This window comes from Rhinopithecus roxellana, chromosome 1, assembly GCF_007565055.1.
Source record: "Rhinopithecus roxellana isolate Shanxi Qingling chromosome 1, ASM756505v1, whole genome shotgun sequence".
Taxonomy (NCBI): domain Eukaryota; kingdom Metazoa; phylum Chordata; class Mammalia; order Primates; family Cercopithecidae; genus Rhinopithecus; species Rhinopithecus roxellana.
Genome location: NC_044549.1, coordinates 163,191,201 through 163,215,751, shown reverse-complemented (window position 1 = coordinate 163,215,751; position 24,551 = coordinate 163,191,201). Strand labels below are relative to the sequence as shown.

The window sequence follows — 24,551 nt, the reverse complement described above, 5'->3', positions numbered from 1 at the left end:
TCTATATATTCAATGTATCTATATATTCTTCTAGAATATAGAAACTAGAATATGTTCTAGTTTCACAACACGCTCAAAGGTATAAAGATTGTGAGATATTGAAGGTTAATTAATTATTCAATAATTTCTGCTTATTCTACATTTCTTTATTTTAAAATTGGAGCCATCTGTATGATTTTGGCAAAAATGTCCAACTGTATAATCTTCCCTCAAAGAGCTAGTTAGTTCCTTGTTCTATCATTATTAATTTGATACATGTTTTCCCACAATGATTTAAAGTGCATATTCTATGTTCCCCGTAGATCAAGATATATTATCAGACTCTCTAGTCCAGTTCATTCATCTGCTTTAGTTGTGTTTAATACTGTTAACTTTTTGATATTTACTAAAACTAGACTTCTCCCATTACTTATATTTTATAGGATCTTATATTCTTTTGGATAATCTTTAGTAGTATTTTTCAATCTCGTCCCTCAATATTCCCTCTTCTCATGTGGGTGTCCTAATTATATATGCATGTTTGTAAATGGTTTTATTTTAGGAAGAACTGACATGTTTAAAATATTTTTGTCCAAAATGTTTTAATTTACCCAATTTTCTTTTTTTTGAAATAAATTAAAGCTTCTTTTAGTATGTGTCCTATATATTTATTTTTAATATTTTTTCTGGATAATTTATATTTTTGATATTAGATCAAATAAACTTTATCTGATCATACGTCTAAACTAAGCCATATACAGGAAAGTTTATGTTTTAAACATTAATATTATTAGACTTTGCTACATTAGCATTATTATTTCAAGTAATTTATTAGTTGACATCTATGTGCAGTATCATTGTATTCAATTATATTTTATGCAAATAATAATTATTCTCAAATGTGATATTTACAGTTTGCACTGTATCATTTGTATTATTAAGATTTTCCAATATGAAAACAAGTATTCTAAACTTATTTTCCCAATTCTGTGTGTTTTGCAGTTATTTATGACATTTTTGATGTTGAAACATTCAATTTTACATTGTCAAATATATCATTTTTTTCTGTTTGTTTTATGATTAAAGAAGCCTGCCTCTTAAACTTGATATAAAAATTGTTTCCAATTGTTCAAGCTCTTACATGATTGCCTTAACACAATTTATTGAATAATTCACTCTTAACTTTCTGATTTTTGAAGTCATACATATATTATCGATACATCATATATTGATTTCAAATTATTTGTCCAAACACATGTTAAATTTTACTATTATTTTCCAAAAGCTATTAAAATACATAAGTTTATTACTATTTGCTGGAATACAAAATATAGACTTCTTTGTGCTTCAGAAATTGTAGACAATTCCTAAAAGATGAAAAGAAGATAAGATTGTATTGACCAGTGAATACAGGAGTTTGTTTTCTTCTTAAGGATGTAGGTTCATGGAGTAGAAGGCAGGGACACAGAGGCCCTTTACAGGATCTCTAGTGTGGGTTTCCCTGCAAATATGTTTGCAGGAAAATCAGGAATTCACCTTAAAAACTCACCAAACACACAAAATTAGGTATCATGAACAAAACCAGAAATAACATAGAAAGAAACATATACTAAAATTATGAGAGCACAACGAAGTACATATGCTTACTACCACTGAATGTATACTTAAAATCGTTAAAATGATAAAGTTATGTTATATATATTTTACCACAAAAATATGAGATTATAAAACAGTCTATAATGACCAAGTTTAAATAAACTAGAAGCAAACTCAAAAATTTTCAAGTGTAGGGATTAGGGACTATTAAAAATTACCTAAATGTCTGAAAATGAGCTGGAGATATTCTAGAAATAAACCACACAGCAATTGCTATTTACACATTTAGAGTATTGTGGATATTTAAAGCTTGGATTATATAAATGAAAGAAGAATAGGGAAGAAAAGAGAATCTGCTTATGGGATGTCAGTGTGAAGAGCTCTATAGACCTATTACTCAGTGAAACAATCGTAAGTGATGAAAATAATTTCTAAAGCAACCATTTAAAGTCCCCAGAAATTGTCATAATGGCATACAGCATGTGAAGAATATTTATTCAAGAAAATCAAGTACATCTCACTAAGAAGAACAAAAGTTTGAAGAGCAAAACTATTAGAAGAACAAAAGTAAGAAAGCAAAACTGCTGCTCTCTCCAACCCCAGCTCAGTGTGACACAAACTTTGCTCCAAATGGGCATTGCCAAGAAGATCATTCTCACTGTAATCGCCTATCTCTGTAAGGCAGAGATTAAATTTCAGATGAGTCAGTTTAGAGTAGGAGCTCTCTTCCTATACTTACTCCCAACTTACAGGGTGCCATCTCTATTTCAGAAGTGGCAGGTCAGATTATTAAGTCCTCGGTCACCTTCTCTTTCCCCACTTGAGGGAGAGATTCCATGCCCAAAGGGACAAGCTAAGTAAAGTCATACTTGCAGGTCAGGAGTGATGGCATGGAGATTTTCTTCAGGATGAGGCAAGTCATAAGAACAGACAGCTCTGAAGTTCTCACTATATGAACTAACTGGTGTTATTTAGAACACAGTATGGAGGAATTCAAGACTAAGGGTACTCTTGAAAACAGTGATTTTTGGTGTTAAGTAATTAAGTGGAGGCTGGTAGCTCCATAACAGCCACAAGCTAAATTATAGCTCAGTTATTTTACCAGAGAAAACCAGGGGGAAAGGCAGCTAAGATGAGCTCTCTGGGTGTTTGAAGAAACCCCAAAAACTGGCCCCAGAAACTACCCTTACAGAGGGACCTGCATTTAATTGGCTATAATCGTGGAGCAATTTATGTTGCAGTGCATCGTTGAAAGAAATATAGCAATTTACTGGCTATTTCTGGAGTCTCACAGCTGTGTGTGATACCAACAGAGGCAGACAGCTAAATAAAGATATCAAAGAAAGAGACAGCTAAAGACAGTCCTGTTAAAACAACAGTCATCCCAGGGTAACCTTGTACCAGCCCAAAACTTGAGTGATATTAGAAGCTTCACACTGTAGGGAAAACAGCCTTCACTAAAATAGTCCAGTCAGGTCACTAAACAAATAAATAAGCAAATAGTAATAACATCAAGCTCCAGAGGAGTGGGGTCGCTCTCTAGAGTTGCCATAATATATTCCCTAAAATCCCCCAATTTTTAACAACAACAAAGTAAGGTGTACAAAGAAACAGGGATATTTGACCTATGCATGGAAAAAAAAAAAGCAGTGTCATGCATGTCTGTGTGAAGAGACCACCAAACAGGCTTTGTGTGAGCAATAAAGCTTTTGAATCACCTGGGTGCAGGGGGGCTGAGTCAGTGAAGGGAGATAAGGGTGGGGCCGTTTTATAGGATTTGGGTAGGTAAAGGAAATTACAGTCAAAGGGGGGTTCTCTCGCAGGAGTGGGGGTCACAAGGTGCTCAGTGGGGGAGCTTTTTGAGCCAGAATGAGCCAAGAAAAGGAATTTCACAAGGTAATGTCATCACTTAAGGCAAGGACCGGCCATTTTCACTTCTTTTGTGGTGGAATGTCCTCAGTTAAGGCGGGGCAGGGCCTTTTCACTTCTTTTATGATTCTTCAGTTACTTCAGGCCATCTGGGCTTATACCTGCAAGTCACAGGGGATGCAGTGGCTTGGCTTGGGCTCAGAGGCCTGACATTCCTGCCTTCTTATATTAATAAGAAAAATAAAACAAAATAGTGTTGAAGTGTAGGGGCAATGAAAATTTTTGGAGGATGTTATGGAGAGATAATTGGTGATGTTTCTCAGGGCTGCTTCAAACGGGATTAGGTGTGGCGTGGGAACTTAGAGTGGGAGAGATTAAGGTGAAGGAAGATTTTGTGGTAAGGGGTGATATTGTGGGGTTGTTAGAAGAAACATTTGTCATATAGAATGACTGGTGATGGCGTGGATGTGGTTTTGTATGAATTGAAACACTAAACAGAAGATACAAGGTCTGAGTAAGAGAAGGAGAAAAAACAGGTATTGAAGGACTAAGAACTGGGAGGACCTAGGACATCTAATTAGCGTACCCAAGGAGATTCAGCACAGCCCTGCCAAAACGATTATTTATTTACTTTAAGAGACAATTTAGAGTGGTGGTTTGGGATAGCGCCAGGAGATATCAGCTGTCATGGCTTGGAGAAACAGTGTAAACCAGCAGCGTAAACACGAGCAGAGCATTTATGAGTAGTTGAGAACGGTGAATAGGAGTATGACTAGACAGAAGAGAGTAGGGATGACAAGTTTTCTGGGGTGCAGTCTAAGTTGGGCTGGTGTCTGAAATGAGACTGGGACTAATAAAAACGAGTGTCCACACAGGAGCTCAAACGGGCTGGAACCTGTCGCATTCCGAGGACAGGCCTGAATTCTGAGAAGGGAAAGTGGTAAAAGTATTGTCTAGTCCTTTTTAAGTTGGTGACTGAGCTTGGTGAGGTGTGTTTTTAAAAGACCATTAGTCCATTCTACTTTTCCTGAAGATTGAGGACGGTAAAGGATATAAAAGTTCCACTGAATACCAAGAGCTGAGAAACTGCTTGGGTGATTTGACTATTAAAGGCTGGGCTGATATCAGACTATATAGAGGTGGGAAGGCCAAACCAAGGAATTATGTCTGACAGAAGGGAAGAAATGACTGCTGTGGCCTTCTCAGACCTTGTGGGAAAGTCCTCTACTTATCCAGTGAGAGTGTCTACCTAGACCAAGAGGTATTTTAGTTTCCTGACTGGAGGCATGTGAGCTTTATTTAATGTCAGGAGTGGATTGGGTAATAAAATGTATATTGAGAATGAGATGACTTTTTGACCTTTTAGGGTCTAGGTCTGTAAAGCATCTCAGGGTTGCTGTCAAACAAGTCGTGAACTGGGCTGGGTTTTTCATATTTGATGAAAAATAGCCTAAACACTAACTGATTTGGGAGAGGTCAGATAAAGAAAAAGGAGCATTAACTTTGACTATGCCTTTAGCTCTAGCCACTTTTTTAAGAAGAAATTGCTGGGCAGATGGGGAAGAGCTGGTCGCAGAACTAAACTGTAAGCCGGACTGGGTGTGAGGAGGGGAAGTGATAGAAGGATTATAGGCTGGAGGAGCGGAGGCTGAGGAAGAACTGGGACTTAGCTCAGCCTGGCAACCAGCAGCCTGGGGAGGAGGGGAAAGGTCACATGAGTCTGTAGAAAAGGAAGACTGAAAAGACTCAGTGATGGTTGGGGTTGGGACTGAGGGGACAGGAGCGAGGGAAAGAAGGAGGGTTTGGGAGGATTGCATTGGGAACAGAGACTAGGGAGGGAACAAAGTGTAAAAAATGCCTGGATGTAGGGCGCCTCAGACCGTTTGCCCATTTTTCAACAAAAACTATTTAGGGCTTGTACAACGGAGAAATCGAAAGTGCCGTTTTCTGGCCATTTAGAGCCATTGTCAAGTTTGTACCGGGGTCAAGTGGTGTTGCAGAAGAAGATAAGGCATTTAGGTTTTAGGTCAGGTGTGAGTTGAAGAGGTTTTAAGTTCTTGAGAACACAGGCTAAGGGAGAAGAAGGAGGAATGGAGGATGGAAGTTTGCCCATAGTGAAGGAGGCAAGCCCAGAGAAAAGAAGAGTAGAGACATGGAGAGAAGGAGTTAGGGGGTTCTTCCCCTCCAGAAAAGTGGGAAAGGGGTGGAGGCATGGAAATAAGGGGTTGGGGTGCAGAGATAAGAGGTCAGGGTGCAGAAATAAGGGGTTGGGGCACAGAGATAAGAGGTCAGGGTATAGAAATAAGGGGTTGGGGTGCAGAGATAAGAGGTCAGGGCCTGGAAATAAGGGGTTGGGAGGGTCTTGCCCCCCAGAAAAGCAGAGAAGGGGTCGGGGTTCTTGCCCCTCCCCCAGAATAGCAGGACTTGCTGCTAAGGGTGAAGGACCAAGGCAGGCGTCCCTGCAGCGTGGTCAGACACCTCTGAAACATGGGTGAGTAATCAGAGAGGCATCCCCACAATGATTAAACACCAAGGGAAGGCTGCCTTCCCGAGTCCGTGACTGGCGCCGGAGTTTTGGGTCCACGAATAAAATGTGTCTCCTCTGTCTCTACCAGAAAATGAAAGGAAGTGAAATTAAGAGAAGGGAGAGATTGAAGGGTGGCGCCAAGATTAAAAGGAGAAAGAGGTTGAGGGATAGTGAGAGAGGTTGGCGAAGAGAATAAAAAGAGGGGCCGCTTACCTGATTTAAAATTGGTGAGATGTTCCTTGGGCTGATTGGTCTGAGGATCCGAGGTCGTAGGTGGATCTTTCTCACGGAGCAAAGAGCAGGAGGACAGGGGATTGATCTCCCAAGGGAGATCCCCTGTTCCAAGTCATGGCAGCAAAATGTCGTGCGCGTCCATGTGAAGAGACCGCCAAACAGGCTTTGTGTGAGCAGTAAAGCTTTTTAATCACCTGGGTGCAGGCGGGCTGAGTCCGAAAAGAGATTCAGGGAAGGGAGATAAGGGTGGGGCCGTTTTATAGGATTTGGGTAGGTAAAGGAAATTACAGTCAAAGGGGGTTTGTACTCTCGCAGGAGTGAGGGTCACAAGGTGCTAAGTGGGGGAGTTTTTTGAGCCAGGATGAGCCAGGAAAAGGAATTTCACAAGGTAATGTCATCACTTAAGGCAAGGACTGGCCATTTTCACTTCTTTTGTGATGGAATGTCCTCAGTTAAGGCAGGGGAGGGCATTTTTGCTTCTTTTGTGATTCTTCAGTTACTTTAGGCCATCTGGGCATATACATGCAAGTCACAGGGGATGCGATGGCTTGACTTGGGCTCAGAGGCCTGACAAGTAGAAAACAAAAACTGACTATGAAGAGGCCCAGGTGTACAATTCAACAGAAGAAACGTCAAAGCAGCTATCTATCATACATATATTCAAAGAACTAAAGAAAACTATGCTTAAGAATTAAGGAAAGCCACGATTACAGTGTTTCTTTGAATAGGAAACATTAGTGAAGTAACTGAAATTGTTTAAAAATAAACAAATTTTAGAGTTATAAAGTGATACAAGTAAAATTTAAAAATTTGCTAGAGGAGCTAAAATAGATTTGAAATGGCCAAAAAAGGAATCAGTGGATTTAAAGAGAGATTTTAGGCATTACACAGTTAGAAATACATACATAAAATAAAACTAAAAATAAATTAACAGAGCTCAGAGAAATTCGGGATTCCATGTAGTTTACCAAGAATAAGAGTAGCAGGAGAGGAGAGAGACAAAATAGCTGAAAAAATAGTCAAGAAATAATGGCTGAGAGCTTCCCAAACTAGACAATAAAAACAACCAACCAATAAAAGAAGTGAGAGAAATGCTAAGTAGGTTAGCAACAAAGGGATCTGTATCAGAGCCATCATGGCATCAATGACACAGACAAAGAGAAAATCTTGAAAGCAGTAAAAGTAAGTGACTACTCATAAAAGGAATCCCAATGAGAATAACAGCTGATTTCTCATAAGAAACAATATTCAAACTACTGAAAGAAAAGAAAAGCAACTGTCAATCAAAAATCTTATATCCAATAAAACTACCTTGCAAAAATGAAGAAAAAAATGCATTATTCCAGTCTACTCATGAGTAAAGCATCAGAAAAACTCCAATAGTGGCATGCTATGGCAAACCTAATCAGTATACCTGAAAACCATCAAGGTCATTAAAAACAAGGAAGTTCTAAGATACTGTCACTGCTAGGGGAAAATGTAAGGAAACACAAAAATTATGTAATATGATATCTTAGGTGCGACCCTGGGACAGAAAAAGAATGTTAGGTAAAAACAAAGGAAATCTGAATAAACTATGGACTTTAGTTAATAATACTATATTATTATTGATTACTTAATTGTGACAAATATACCATACTAATATATTAACAAAAAGTTGAAAAATATAAAGGTAAAATGAAGCTATTCCCAGGTAAACAAAACTGATAGAATTCACTGCTAACTGACTCATCTTTTAAAAAATGTTAGGCCGGGTGCGGTGGCTCAAGCCTGTAATCCCAGCACTTTGGGAGGCCGAGACAGGCGGATCACGAGGAGATCGAGACCATCCTGGCTAACACGATGAAACCCCGTCTCTACTAAAAAATACAAAAAACTAGACGGGCGAGGTGGCGGGCACCTGTAGTCCCAGCTACTCGGGAGGCTGAGGCAGGAGAATGGCGTAAACCCGGGAGGCGGAGCTTGCAGTGAGTTGAGATCCGGCCACTGCACTCCAGCCTGGGCGACAGAGCGAGACTCCGTCTAAAAAAAAAAAAAAATGTTAAAGGAAGTACTTCTGGATGACATCAAGTAATCTCAGGAAGTAATTCAAATGCACACTGAAACACATGTATATGCGTACACACAGGAGGTACAGCTAAGGCATTCCTTAGAGGGAAAAGAAAAGCTCTAAACGCCTGTGTTTAAAAAGAAGACAAAACTTCAATCAATAATCTAACTTTCCACCATAAGCTATTGGGGAAAAAAGAGCAAACTAAACCTAAAGCAAGTAGAAAAAGCAAATAATAAAGATCTCAGTGAAAATTAATGAAATAGAGAATTATTTTTATTCATTTTTTACCTGTTTAACTTTTATAAACAGTAAATAAATCATCAAAATTGAAAGTTGATTCTTTGAAAATAGAAAAGAAAATGGACCAACCTTTAGACTGTCCAAGAAAAAGAATAACTCAAATTACAAAAATCTGAAAAAGAAGGAACATTAATACTGAGCTTGCAGAGATAAAAATAATTATAAGAAAATGCCATGAAAAAATATACCATAAAATTAGAAAAACCAGCTTAAAATAACAAATTTTGAGAGAGATACAAATGATCAAAACCGGATTCAAGATGTAATAAAAATATTAATAGACCTATACAAGGAAAGAGATGGAAAAGTAGTTTTAAAAACTTTTCACAAAGATTATAAACCAAGATAGTTTTACTGGTGAATTCTTCCAAACATTTAAAGAAGAGTTAATAACGATACTTCACCTATTCTTCCAAAAATCAGAACACCCCGATGAGAAACAGAATTTTCTCATCCAACTTGTTTGATGAGAAAATTATTATCTTAATATCAAACAAGACAAATTAGAAGAAAACTGGAGACCAAAATTTTAATAAATAAAGAGAAAAAAAGTCCTCAAGAAATTACTAGAAAGTCAAACCCAGACCAAGAAACAGCTTCTCTGCTCCTTCTGGAATTTCCGCCTGGTTCAGCCCACCTGCCTCCACTCCTGCCTCCACCATGTCCGTCAAGGTGACCCGGAAGTCCTACAAGGTGTCCATCTCCGGCCCCTGGCTTTCAGCAGCCGCTCCTACACGAGTGGGCCTGGTGTCCACATCAGCTCCTCAAGCTTCTCCCCAGTGGGCAGCAGAAGCTTCTGGGGTGGCCTGGGCGGAAGCTGTGCTGGGGCCTGCAGCCTGGGAAGCATCACCACCATAATGGTCAACCAGAGCCAGCTGAGCCCCCTTAACCTGGAGGTGGACCCCAACATCCAGGTCGTGCTCACCCAGGAGAAGGAGCAGATCAAGACCCTCAACAAGTTTGCCTCCTACATTGACAAGGTACGATTCCTACAGCAGAAGAACAAGATGCTGGAGACCAAGTGGAGCCTTCTGCAGCAGCAGAAGATGGCTGGGAGCAACATGGACAACATGTTGGAGAGCTACATCAACAACCTTAGGCCGCAGCTGGAGACTCTGGGCTAGGAGAAGCTGAAGCTGGAGGCAGAGCTTGGCAACATGCAGGGGCTGGTGGAGGACTTCAAGAACAAGTATGAGGATGAGATCAATAAGCATACAAGATGGAGAATGAATTTGTCCTCATCAAGAAGGATGCCGATGAAGCTTACATGAACAAGGTAGAGCTGCAGTTTCACATGGAAGGGCTGACTGAGGAGATCAACTTCCTCAGGCAGCTGTATGAAGAGGAGATCCGGGAGCTGCAGTCCCAGGTCTCAGACACCTCTGTGGTGCTGTCCATGGACAACTGCCGCTCCCTGGACACGATGGACAGTATCATCACTGAGGCCAATGCGCAGTATGAGGAGATCGCCAACCGCAGACAGGCGGAGGCTCAGAGCATGCACCACATCAGGTATGAGGAGCTGCCCTCGCTGGCTGGGAAGCACCGTAATGACCTGTCGCATACGAAGACTGGGATCTCCAAGATGAACCAGAACATCAGCCAGCTCCAGGCTGAGACTGAGGGCCTCAAAGGCCAGAAGGTTTCCCTGGAGGCTGCCATCGCAGATGCAGAGCAGAGTGGAGAGCTGGCAGTTAAGTATGTCAACACCAAGCTGTGGAAGCTGGAGGCAGCCCTGCAACGGGCCACGCAGGACATGGAGCAGCAGCTGCATGAGTACCAGGAGATGATGAATGTCAAGCTAGCCCTGGACATCGAGATCACTACCTACAGGAAGCTGCTGGAGGGCAAGGAGAGATGGCTGGAGTCTGGGATGCAGAACATGAGTAACCATACTAAGACCATCAGAGGCTATGCAGGTGACCTGAGCTCCTCCTATGGGGGCTTCACAAGACCCAGCCTCAGCTATGGTGTGGGCTGCAGCTTTGGCTCTGGTGCGGGCTTCAGTTCCTTCAGTCACACCAGCTCCACCAGGGCTGTGGTTGTGAAGAAGATTGAGAGCTGTGATGGGAAGCTGGTGTCCAAGTTCCCCGACATTTTGCCCAAGTGAACAGCTGCAGCAGCCACTCCCAGCCTGCCCCTCCTGAGGCTGCCCCAGAGCCCAGGAGGGAGGCCGCTGTGCAGGGGAGTACAGGAAAGAGGAGACCCACCCAAGGCTCAGCCCTAGCTCTCAGCCCCCACCCTTGCCCATGCCTCCAGCTGCAAAACAATTCAATTGCTTTTGTTGTTTGTTGTTGTTGTTGGTTTTTTTTTTTTTCTTTTTTTGATCCAAAATAAAACCTCAGCTAGCTCTGAAAAAAGAAAAAAGAAAAAAAAAAAAAAAACAACCGAAAACCAAACCCATACAAAGGGTTATACACCATGACCAACTGGGATTTATCCCAGGTGTGTAATTTTTAAATACTCTAAAATCAATTAATTTATTAATCAATTAATTTGTATCAGCTGATACACTATGTCAGTAGAATAAAATACAAAACCTTCCCAATACATTCAGAAAATGAATTTTATAAAATTAAATCCTCATTTATAAAACGCTTGACAAGCAAGCATCTGTGAAAAATCTACGTGGTCAACACACTTAGGAATTAATTTAACAAAAGACATACAAAACTTATATTCTGCAAACTATAGAGCATTGTTAAGGAAATTAACGAAGACCTAAATAAGTGAAAAGCCATGCCATTTTTATAGATCAGAAGATTTAGTATTGTCAGGATGGTGATACTTCCCAAGTTTATAGATTCAACAAAATTCTATCAAAATCTAAACTTTTTTGTGTGCACATTGCAAATTGATCCAAAAATTCATATTGATATCATTTGTCTCTGTGTCCCCACTCAAATCTCATCTGGAATTGTAATCTCCAGGTGTTGAGGGAGGGAGCTGGTGGGAGGTGATTTGATGATGGGGCAGTTTCCCCCATGGTATTCTTGTGATAGTGAGTTCTCATGAGATCTGATTGTTAAGTGTCTGGCACTTCCCCCTCTCTCTCTTTCTCCTACCGCCATGTAAGATGTGCCTTGCTTCCCCTTCACCTTCCACCATGATTGTCAGTTTCCTGAGGCTTCCCCAGCCATGCAGAATGGTGACTTAATTAAAACTCTTACCTTTACAAATTACCCAGTCTCAGGTATTCTTTATAGCAGTGTGAAAATGAACTAACATAATATGGAACTGCAAGGGACCTAGAATCACTAAAACATACTTTTTAAAAAAGACAACATTTGGATCACACTCCTTATTTCAAAATGTACTACAAAGCTACAGTAATACAGACTGTTTGATACTAGCAGAAGGATAGACATAAAGAGTAATGGAATAGACACCAGAAATAAATTTTCAAGTAACTATTAATTTTCAACAAGGCAGAGACAGTTCAGTGAGGAAAAGAATAGTCTTCTCAACAAACTGTGGTGAGAGAGCTAGATATCCATATGCAAAACGAGGAATATATACTCTTTCCTCTCATTGTACATAAAAAATAGCCCCAAATGAATCATAGACTTAAAAGTAAGTGCTGAAAATATAAAAACTGTAGAAGAAAACATAGAAGTAAGTCTTCATAATCTTGAGTTATATGATTTTCTTCAATATGACACTTCATATTTGCTAAGATGTTTATACCAAAAAAAGAAGAGAGAGGGGAAAAAAGAAAAAAAGGATGTGGAGAACTTGGAATCCTCTTCTACTACTGATGGCAATTTAAACTGTGCAGACATGTTAGAAAACAGTCAGACCATTGCTCAAAAGTTTAAGCACACTGTTAGCATATGACCAACAATTTCACTCCTATGTATATACTTAAGAGAAATGAAACATACCTCTACACAAAAACTTGTTTGTGAATAATGTATTTGTCTAGAGCTGCTGTAACAAATATCACAGACTAAGTAGCCTAAACAATAGAAATTTATTTTCTCACATTTTAGGAGGTTGGGAGCTGGAAATCAAGGTGTCAGACAGGTTGTTTGTTCTGAAGTCTCTCTCCTTGGCTTGTAGATAGTGTTCTTTTTCTGGTGTCTTCACATGGTATTATTAATCTTTCTATGTGGTCTGTGTCCTAACCTCCTCTTATAAGGATACCAGCCGTATGTGATTAGTACCCACCCTGAGCACTCCATTTTAACTTGCCTCTTTAATGGTCCTATCTACAAATAGAAAAACATTCTAAGGAACATGAGTTAGGGCTTCAACATATGAGCATTGGAAGGACACAATTCAGTCCACAACAAATATTCACATAAATGAGTTATTTATGATAGTCAAAAAAAGTGGAAACAATCCAAAACCCCATTAGCTAATGAATGGATAAATAAATGTATTCTACCCATATAATAAATATTATTTGGCAATAAAAAGTAATGAAATACTGACATGATACAATATGAATAGATCTTGAAAACATGCTAACTGAAAACAGTAATCACAAAGGGTGTTGTATTATATGATTCCATTTTTATTAGATGTCAAAATATGAAAATCTATAAAGACAGGTAGTAGGTTAGTAATGATCTATGGCTGAGGGCCAATTTATGGGAAATAAGGTGTGACTAATGGTTATGAGGTTTCTTTATGGGGCAATGAAAATATTCAAAAATTGACTATGGTTGAAAAACTGTGAATATCCTAAAAACCATTGATTTATACACCTTAAATTGGTGAGTAATATGATATATAAATGATGTTTCAATAAAGCTATTATATATTGAAAGAAAAAAATAGTACATATAATGGCATACAGGGGAACAAAGAAAATATAAATAAAAAACAGTGATGACAGAGACATAGCCAATGGTACCTCCAAATGGATTTCTAGCAGAAAAGAAAAGAAATATATATGATCAAAGTTATATTTTAAAAGCAAAGACACAGAATTTTTTAAAACATATGAAAACAATAAAGGCAAGTTTGTATGAAGCCATTCGATTCAAAATAAAATGCAACAGGAAGAAAATCACAAAAAGACCCATCATAATGAAACTTCAGCTACCAAGACAAACATAAAATTTTGAAAGAAGTGAAAAGAAAAATCACAGATTATTTTGAAGCCTCGACTGATAGTTTTTAATTGTTGAGAAAACCTAGACTAAAAGAGCAAGAATAACTTTCCCAGCATCTCACAGTCATTAAATTTTTCAAGCAGGATACAGAATTATCCAATTATCTTTTCACCATAATATATTGCCTAAACACTTATTTTTGAAGAAGAAAATGTGAAATGAAACTCAAAATGCATGACTGATTTATTCACAGCCTGAGAGTGTTCAGGAGGCCTGATTACAATGGTAGTAATTTTTATATTTTTGCCACGTGAAATGGGGTATCTTTAAAGTGTGGGTTCAGTTGTACTTTTCTAAAACTTCCAGGAAAACATAAAATATGGAAGGTTTATGGTGGCATCAGGGATTTTCTGGAAAGAAACATTGATCTGGCTTATCTCTAATTCAATTTCTGCTGATTGTAGCAAGGAAGGAAAATTCATCGGCGTATCTTTCTCATGGAGTATGGTAGAAATTAACTCTGAGGCCTAAATAGTTAAAATTATTATTTATAAAACTCTCATCTACTTACCATATTCTGCTTGTGTGAGGTTCCTTCAACATATTCCAAACCTAAGAAATATTGAACACAATCATACATTAAGACCCAGTGTCAAAGGCAGATCAATTTTTCTTTTATATCACTTTCTGATGAATTTTTGAATGTGGAATAGAAAGTTGTCTAATAGAACTGCTTTTTTCAGACTAATATACATGAATGCTTCTGGTCTAGTGCTCCCCAATTTATCAAATTTTCATCTCTATTCTTTCACAATCATTATAGAAACCGTAATTAAAGGAACAACAGATGGTTAATAGAAGCTGCTGTTTCTATGAGGATACTAAGCCAGAGGCCTTATTTGACAATTATTATAAAAGCAGATACAAAAGGCTAGTCTAGATAATTTCCCAAGTTGAAAAAGAAACCAAAAAGAAATGAAAGAATGTACAAATTACCTCTCATAAAATTCTCTAGAATTTTCACCTAATATTTATTCTACTTGGCTTGACTCCTACTGTGAGAAAACTGTGTCTTCTTTATGCTTTCAAATTATTTGGAACATCGATGGCTGATAATAATAGCAGGGATGGCTATTATGTATGTGTTAAGGTTGATTAGGGTCTCACTAGTTATTTCTCTTTCTTAATGATAAAGCCTTTTAAAATGTCGTTTAAAAAAAGAATAGATTTTGACAATATCAAGGATGTGATAAAATCAATTTATTTTAAATCCATTGATAACTAATTTTAAATCACATACAATTCAGTTACAATAAATTTCTTTGCATATATCTTAGTGTTCTACAATTTGATAAGAGCAGTTTGTTAACTATATTTCTACTTCAGAAAACTAAAAATGTTAGACTTTACTTGATTTAAAATTGCCAAATGAGAAAAATGAACCTCACAAAATATGAAAGAATGTGTAGGCTGCAGCTAAGGGCAGTAATGGTCAGTGATTACCTTCTGAAGACAAAAACACAATTAGAATAAGAAAGATATTTCAACCATTTTTACATCAAAGTCACTTCAATATTTATTTAAGTTTCCCAATTTTGTGGAATAATAAGACTTCTTTTTTAACAGAGAGAAATATTTCTTTAGATAATCAAGGGAATACATGTTAATGTTTTGCACTAGTGCTGCCTCCTGATGAACTGCTTAATTTCCTTGGGGGATGAGCACCTTCTCATTTCTTTCATAGAGGAAAAATGGAGGATTAAGGTGAGAGGGAGAAATTAAACTCCCAATTCAGTTCTGTTAATTTATTTCAGTTCCTCAAGCTCCTGCCTACTTTTCACTAAAGTTGTTCATTCTTGCTAGAATGCTCTTTTCTTGGGCTTATACCTGGCTAAGTTCTCAGACCAGAGAACTTAAATATCATTTCATAGATGCCTTTTCTAAATCTGGCCATAATCCTCACTCCAACTCTAGCCATAGTATACTTAACATTTACTCCCTTAATGCCCTTTATAATATTTTATGAGTTTACATTAGCATATGTGATTATTGTTTTGATGTGTGCCTTCTAACACTTAAATGCCAGCTTTATTCACTGGTGTGATCCCAGAATGTAACATAGTGCTTTGCTAGGCAAAAAACGAACACTTTTTATTTCTTTTCTCCAATATTTTTGGACCCCTACTATGAGCAAAGCCTGTAGCTGTGTTGTGCTGTGAAGGCTATAGAGGTGCATAATGCCAAAGTTTTGCCTTTAAGAACTGTATAATTAAAAATGTGAAATTATATAAGTTATCATAACCAAAAGCAAAAATTGAAGTCACAGGAGAAAGAGAGATCAAAAATTTCAACTGAAACAAAGGTCACAGCTATCGAAATAACTTTCCTTGAGGGAATTTAAGGACACTAATTAGCCAACTGCTCTTTGTTCTTAGGATGAGGAGGTAGCTCCTTTCGTAAAAAGGCAAATAGTGAGTCAGGAGACACAGCTCTGTATCTGAACAACTACCTTCCCTCCCACAAGCTTCCTACATACCCAAACTTTTTTTTTTCTTATCTTCTTACATTAGTCCCCCAACACCACTCCTTTTTTGCAGAGCTAAAAGTTCAAGACTGTTTAGCAGAGAATGTAGAAGGGTCATAGAGAAAGCTCTAAGGCAATCTGGAGATTCCAATCACAATGAATTCCAGCCTTCACCATAACACGGGAGTCGGACGACAGCGTTAGCATCTACTGTCAAAATCGGTTTCCTTCGTGATTAGAAAGTGTTTAAGTACCAAACTAAATTCTACATTCCAAACTTCTAAATACATGCCTGTCACTATTTATTTTAACTTCTTTATCTCTTTGCAAAATATTTGTAACATTTAAGCAATAAGACTGCTGAATGCTGCCATACAAAGATGTTTAAATGGCTTCTGCTAAAGAACTGTAATCGATGAAGGACAGACAGACATATGGACAACTAAATACAATTTATGTCTAATAATATCATGCTAATTTTCAAAATCCAAGTCCTTTATATATTTGTGTAGATTTACACCTAAGTATTTCATTATTTGAGCTATTATAAATGGTTATTTCAGTTTCTATGCATTCATTGCAAGCATATAGAAATACAATTGATTTTGAACATTGTTCTTGTGTAGTGCAACCTTGCTGAGTTCAATTATTAGTTTTAGAAGGGTTTTTTGAGATTATTTGAGATTTTCTATGAAGACTTTCATGTCATCTGCAAATATAAAATGTTTTATTTTTTCCTTTCTGATCTATATTCCTTTTTTTCCTTTACTTGTTTTGTTGCTCCATCTAGGACTTCCAGAATGATGTCGAACAGCAGTGATTAAAGTGGACATTCTTTCTTTGTTCCCAATCTTTGGAGGGAAATATTCAGTCTTTCACCCTTAGAATATTAGCTATAGGTAATCTGTGCATGTTCTTTATTAAGTTGAGGAAGCTCCTGTCTGTTCCTGCTATTCAGAGACATGTATTAAGTCTCACTTGGTAATGGTGTATAATTCTTTTGTATATATTTCTAAAATATATTTCTTAATATTTTCTTAAGAATTTTTGTATTTATAAGAAGGATTGTATTTGTTGTTTTGTTTGTATTTTCTCTGCCTGGGTTTGGTGTCAGTACAATAAATTAATAATAAATCATAAAATGATTTGAGAAGTCTTCCCTTCTCTTCTGTTTCCTGGAAGAGATTGTGTAGTGCTGATATTAATTCTTTAAATACTTGATAGAAGTCTCCAGTGAAACAATCTAGACTTAGAGATTTCTTTTTTATGAGAGTTTACATTGCAGATTCAATTTTCTTAATATTTAGGGCTATTCAACTTACCTATTTTAAATAAGTGGTGGTAGTATGTGCTTTTGAGGATTAGGTCCAATTTATCTAAGTTGTCAAACTTGTGTGTATGGAATTAGTTGTAATAGTGCCTTATAACCCTTATCATGACTGCAGTATCTGTAATGGTATCTTCCAGATCATTCCCGATACTAGTAATTCATATCTCTTTCTTTTTTTTCAGTCCATTTCAATTTTTTTTTTTTGGTCTTTTAATTAGAATCAGTTTTTTGTTTCACTGATTTCTGATCTTACCTTTTTAATTTACTTATTTCAGCATTCTTTGGTTTTATTTTGCTCCTCTTTTAGTTTACTGAGGTGGGAGCTTAAATTATTGATTTGTGATATTGATTCTCTTCTCATGTGAGCATTTAGTGCTATACATTTTCTTGTGAGCTGTGGTCCACATATTTTAATAAGTTTGTAGTTTTATTCACTTCAATGTACTATGCGATTTTCCCTGAAACTTTCTCTTTGATTCATGAATTACTTCATTATGTTATTACTAAGTGTGTCATTTGCTTTCCAAGCATTTGGAGATTTCCCTCATATACTTCTGTTACTGAGTTCCAGATTCCATTGTTCTCAGAAATTTTAATTCTTTTAAATATGTTGAGGGTTTTTCTTTTTTTAACAGTCCAATAGATGGTGTGTCATGCTACATGTACACTGTACACACTAATGAAAAGTGTACTATGCTGATTTCAAATGAAATGTTCTATATATGTAAATCAGATCTTATTGATTAATGATGTTGTTGAGTTCTTCTACATTCTTGCTGAACTCATGTCTAGTTTTTCTAGTAATTGTTGAGACACGGATGTTGAAGTTTCCTATGATTGTTTATTTGCCTTTTTGTTTTCTTAATTCTATCATTTTTATGCAAATAATTGTGGCCGTTTTTTGGTAAATATTCATTTAGGATTTCTGTGACCTATTTGGGGATTGATGTTTCTTATGTAATACTTGCTCTGCCTTTATTAATATTGTTTGCATTGATTTTACTTTATCTGATAATATGATGGTCACTCTTTCTTTCTCTGGCTTAATGATTGAATGGTGCACCTTTGTACATACTTTTACTTTAAAGTTATCTATATTGTTTTATTTTAAGTGAGTTCCTTTTAGTCATTTTGTTAGAGCACGTTTATCATGTTTTTTAAATCCATGCTTCCAATCTTCATCTGAGTAGTATATTAGATCATTTAATGTCATTGGAAGAGAGAACACATCCTAATTCACTCTCTGAAGCCAGCACCATCCTTGTACCAAACTATACCGAGACATTAGAAGAAAGGAAGCTAGGCCGGGCGCGGTGGCTCACGCCTGTAATCCCAGCACTTTGGGAGGCAGAGGCGGGCGGATCACGAGGTCAGGAGATCGAGACCATCTGGTTAACACGGTGAAATCCCATCTCTACTAAAAACACAAAAAATTAGCCAGGCGTGGTGGCGGGCACCTGTAGTCCTAGCTATTTGGGGAGGCTGAGGCAGGAGAATGGCTTGAATCCGGGAGGCGGAGCTTGCAGTGAGCTGAGATCGTGCCACTGTACTCCAGCCTGGGCAACAGAGCAAGACTCCAACTCAAAGAAAAAAAGAAAAGAAACTATAGACCAGTGTCTTTCATGAAGATAAATTCAAAATTCCTCACCAAAACATGAGTAATTTAAATCCAACAGTGTGTTAAAAAGAATTATACATTATGCCCCATAGATTTAGTCTAGGTATGCTAGTCTAGTTCAACATTTAAAAATCAAGGTAATCCACCATTAACAGGCTGAAGAATAAAAATTGTATTAGCGTGAAAAAGCATTTCACAAAATCCAATACCAGGATAAAAACTCTCAGTCATCTAGGAATATAGAAAAACTCCCACAACTTGGTAAAGAATATCTACAAAATAATTATAGCTGTTATCATACTAAATGGTGGAAGATTTGATTCTTTCCTCCTGGATTAAGAACAAGCAGATATCCCCTCTCATCCACCTATTAGGGTTGGAAGGTCTGGGTCACCACATGATAGCAGGAGGTGACACCAGGGGGTGGATATCCCAGTTACCACATAATGGCTGAGAAAGTCCTAACTCTCCACTAGAACTCCTTTGGCATTAACCCATTGGGGAAAGGAAAGGAAAATTCAATACTTGTCACCACCCAGTGGGGACAGACATCTCCTCTGACAGGACAGTGCTGTGGGAGGAAAACTGAAGAGGGTGGGAGAGTCAGGAACATGCTTACTATTGCTCACCAAGAATGAACATTTTAGCTCCCCACTCATCCCTACTTTGACATCACCCTGGAGGGAATGGCAGTGGGTGGTGAGGTGCCTTTTTATATAGCCCCATAATGCAGAATTCTAGGATTCCCATGAGGAATTTTCAGGACCCTTTTGGACTGAGTGCAGAAGAAAAAAATATACGTTGTATCTGAAATCCAGTGAAAATGACCGTGTTACATTTGGTTTGAATTTTAAATCTTTCAAGGTTTATTGATGGAAAGAATAGGTTTTTCTGTCTTCTGATACAAAATGAAAGGAGACTCAAAGGAGTTAGAGGTTGTTTCAAGATGGGGAGAGGGTTGGCTTTCCACTGCTTAGTTGGACACTTGCTTGTGCAAGAGACACATAAATCTACTACTGGGTCTATCGGAGGAGATAAGAAGAGAATTAGAGTAAACTGACACAATCAGTGGGCAGTTTGAGAAGAATATAAGAGTCTACCATGGGTCAAGTGGTAGCAAAGCGTGAGGCACCTGGCCCCATTTAGGTTTCCAAACCTAGGATCAGGGAAAGATGGAGTGGGGAAATCACACAATATAGTAACTTAAGCACACATTCCATGAGAGAAGCAGGCCTTACAGGTCTACCATTTAGAGGACAACAAAGGTCAGTCAGTGTTGCAAAAAGACAGAGGTGGCCTACAAAAGCATTAAAACCTTACCTAGTAAAGTAAGGAGAAATTTCACTTATACCTCCCCTCTGCCCAGGTGCAGCTCTCCAGAAGAGCTGGATTGCAAAATGTGGATGGATTTCCAAGCCTCTGTCACTCCACAGTAAGCCTCTCATCTCAGGTTCGCATTGGTGGCAGTGTCAGTGCAAGTGGGCATGGGGGATGGGGAAGCAATGTAGAGTATGCTGAGGAATTGAGTTTTGAATTGAGTTTGATTTGAAGCTTTCAAGTTTACCAAATTTTAATAATTGCTAGTGGACAAGTTAGATTTTTAAGCTTTAACATGGTCCAAATTTTAATAACTGTGAGTAAATGGAAAGCTGTGAAAATCACATGATTTATTAATGGACAGCAGCATATATTCCACAAAGCAGTGACTGGAAAAAAAAAAAAAGCCATTTCATTTTTAAACCCTACCATGTTGAGCCTCCTTGACAAACTGGTTACTGAATAAAAGGTACTTAAGACATTGACAGTTTTTCTTATTCATCATTGAGTTTGTGACTGCATTACTGTGTTGGCTGTGACAAAAGGGATGTATGAATATATCTAATGTCATTTATTAATAAAGAAGAAGTTATTTTTCATGTTCAAGTGAGGGCCATTGAACATAATGCTTCTACTTTCTATCCATCTCCCTATTTACAAAGCAGACTAGAATATGATTCGCAGCCTTGGCATTTGACTTACCTGCTTTCCTCACCCATTAGCCTGCCTTTGAGAGAGTGTAGGCACTGTGTAGTAGATCAACTTAATAGCTAGGCCATCTGGTGTAGCTTGACAGACAGATTGTCTGCTTACTTAGACCCTCCACACAAGTAAAAAACCCGTAAGAACTTGGCCTTTCCTAAATAGAGCTGACCTGATAAAAACCTTTCCACAGAAGGCAACATCATCTCCTTCCCAGGAACAAAACAGCAACTGTGTAATGTCAGAGAGGAAAACTGAAGAAATTAAAATAGACATAACTTGGTTGTCATTTGATTTTGTTAAAAAAGCAAAACATATTTAATGATAATTTTTACATTTTGAAATAATCTTAGTTATACATTCTGCAAAAATAAAAATAGTATAAAGAACACCTGCCTTCCTTTTGCTCATATTTACCTATTGTTTGTATTTTACCCCATATCCTGTATATGTGTTTACTTCATTATTTTTCTGAAACATTTGAAATAGTTGAACAAAATATACATTGTACATATAATGACTCTTTACCCTTAATATTTAAATGAGTATTTCCTAAGAATAGGAATGTTTTCTTACATACCATCAGTACAATTGACACATTCATAAATTTACATTGATACAGTACATTTGTCTATATAATGATTTATATTCTCATTTTGTAGTTTGTCTATTCATGTCTTTTATAGGGTTTTCCAAAGAACAAAGTCCTTTGATGTTTAAGCTTCAGTGAGGAGTAGACCACTTGAACAAGCATATATAAGAAATTCTACGGAATTGACTTTTTCTTAATCACCCAGTGCACCAAAAGAAATTGGCAGTAACGAAGATGCCCTGTCATTTACTAATTACGCCTTTCCATGAAACTGATCGTTATTTAGGAAGTAAAATATCAAACAAAATACCAGAAAAAATGTGACTTCAGGAAACTTTTCTTGGTTTAATCTACCTTCTAAGAGATTTCTACATTGAAAGAGTAATTATGAAAATTTCTGAGTGTTCACACAACAAAGGGTCCAACTGGAATCTAAATTTCAGTTCATTATCTGGCACCAAACTGCATTTCTGGTCTGTGAATTCAAGAGCCTCAAAACTCAATTCAACCAGATATTTTTTAATCAGTTGATCTAATAATGTATTTTATGACATTTTTAAAAGAACATACACCACAGAAACATATCTAAACCTTATATTAGGATATGCTACCCATGGATGATAGGATAGTAGCTACATCTTAAAGGTGCAGAGGTGGAAGGCAACAAAAAGAGTCACATGTTCTTCTTCTATGTGTCTGTGCCCCTTTCAATATGGCTTATAGCTCTTCCTATTAAGGGGTGAAGACTATTGTTCATTCTTTGACCTGGTTGACCATGTCACTTGCTTTGGGCTATGGAACATCAGGAAACATGCCTCAAACAAAAACTTGATGAGTGCTTTTACCTTGGACTTGCTCTCATTTTCTTTTCTTTGAAGCCTTGAAAACACCATGTATTAGTTTCCTGGGGCTGCCATAACTAAGTGCTATGGACAGAGTTGATGAAAACAACCCACACTTTTCTATTCTCTCACACTCCTGGGAGCTGAACATCTAAAATCGCCGTCTCAGCAGAGTGAGTTCCTTCTTAGGTGTTATGAAGGGAAATCAGTTCTGTGCTTTGTCCTAGCTTCTGGTGGCTCCCAGCAATTCTTGGTTTTCTTTGGCTTGTAGCTTCATCACTCCAATCTCCACCTCCACCTTCTCATTCTCTTCTTTCCATTTGTCTCTGTCTGTCCTCTCCTTTTGTTTTAAGGATATTGGTCATTGATATTAGGGCCTGTCCTAATGCAGTATGACCTTATTTTAACTAATTGTATTTGCAGTATACTGAGTTTCTCGGTGGACAAGAATTTGGGTGGGGGATATCAACCCAATTGTATGAAGTAGAAAACCTTGAGCTAGGCTGCTTGAAGATTGGAGACCTTGTGGAAGAAAGAGAAGCAATTCATGCTAAGGCCCACATACATAAACCAGAATTCTAACCATTACACTTGCAAATAAGGCTGTTCTAATAGAACATCCAGCCACAAGTCAACCTACCAAATGACCACAAATATATGAGAAGGATAACTCAGCCAACCCTCAATGCTGAGCTAAAGAAAATAGTTATTGTTTTAAGTTACTATGTGGTGTTTTGTCTCTTCATAGCAAAAGCTGACATATCTGTTTTCAGTATCCTAGGGGCAGGTTTGATATCATATCCCCTTAAACAATAGACAGAACACAACTTTAGTTTAGTTACCTGTACAAATATGTGAGCATCCTTCTTGAAGAGCTCAGATGGAGAAACAAACATAATAAAAGCAGTTCTGAAGATACTTTAGTAGTCATAACTAATCCACCAGGATAACCACACACAAGAGCAAAAGATACATAAAGGCAATGCCTGAGATCATTATACATTTTTTCCTTTTCTTTTCTTTCTTTTCTTTTCTTTTTTTTTTTTTTTTTTTTGAGACGGAGTCTCGCTCTGTCGCCCAGGCTGGAGTGCAGTGGCTGGATCTCAGCTCACTGCAATTTCCACCTCCTGGGTTCAAGTAATTCTCCCTGCCTCAGGTTCCCAAGTAGCTGGAATTACAGGTGCCCACCACCACACTTGGCTAATTTTTGTATTTCTTAGTAGAGATGTCAGGTCACCATGTTGGCCAGGCTGGTCTTGAACTCCTGATCTCAGGTGATCTGCCTGCATTGGCCTCCCAAAGTGTTGGGATTACAGGCATGAGCCACCATGCCCAGCCCACTACACATATTTGAACATGTATCCAGATTGACATCTAAAATATAAAATCCTTTGAATTAAGTTCCACAGAAGCTCCTGACCACATAGTGTTCCTGGACAGGTAATCATTACGTGTTCTCTGCCTCAAAACACGACAAAATCAGAATCATGGCCCTGCATGTTGACCCAATAGTTGCCACTTACATCTGCTCAGTTTTTAATTCATAAAAAAATGGACTTCTAGAAAATATAAGAAAATGAATATAAAGCTAGTTTGCAATGTTCATTCATTTTATGGCACAAGGTTAAGAGAAGCTGTCCCCAAAATATTTCTAAAAACAGAACCTCTTTCACTGATCCTAAAATTTTCTTCAAAAGAATGTTACTTACTGCACTAGATAACAAAACAAAACAAACAAAAATGATTACCTTTATTTTGAACAACAACTTACTTTTATTTCTTTAAAATGTTTAAAAGGAATGTTCAAAACGTCATAAACATGTAGCGAACTAAAAAGAAAAATATAATATAAGTGTCATTGTTCAAAATGTAATTTATGGCCAGTAGTAGAAATGAGGCAGCATTCTCAAGATGTCTTTTTTCCCCCCTTTTCTACTCTCTGGAATATTTCCAGAATCCTATCATTATCCATCTTGTAGTACTTAAGCTCACTTCTTCAAAATGT

At 37.6% G+C, this 24,551-nt stretch overlaps 1 long non-coding RNA gene and 1 pseudogene across 1 annotated transcript in view; both read left to right on the top strand.

Moving 5' to 3' along the window:
- Positions 1–24,551, top strand: part of LOC104682838 — a 557,507-nt gene that overhangs the window by 188,109 nt on the left and 344,847 nt on the right. The gene's annotated exons all lie outside the window — the stretch shown is intronic.
- LOC104682829 lies at positions 9,177–10,668 on the top strand (annotated as a pseudogene).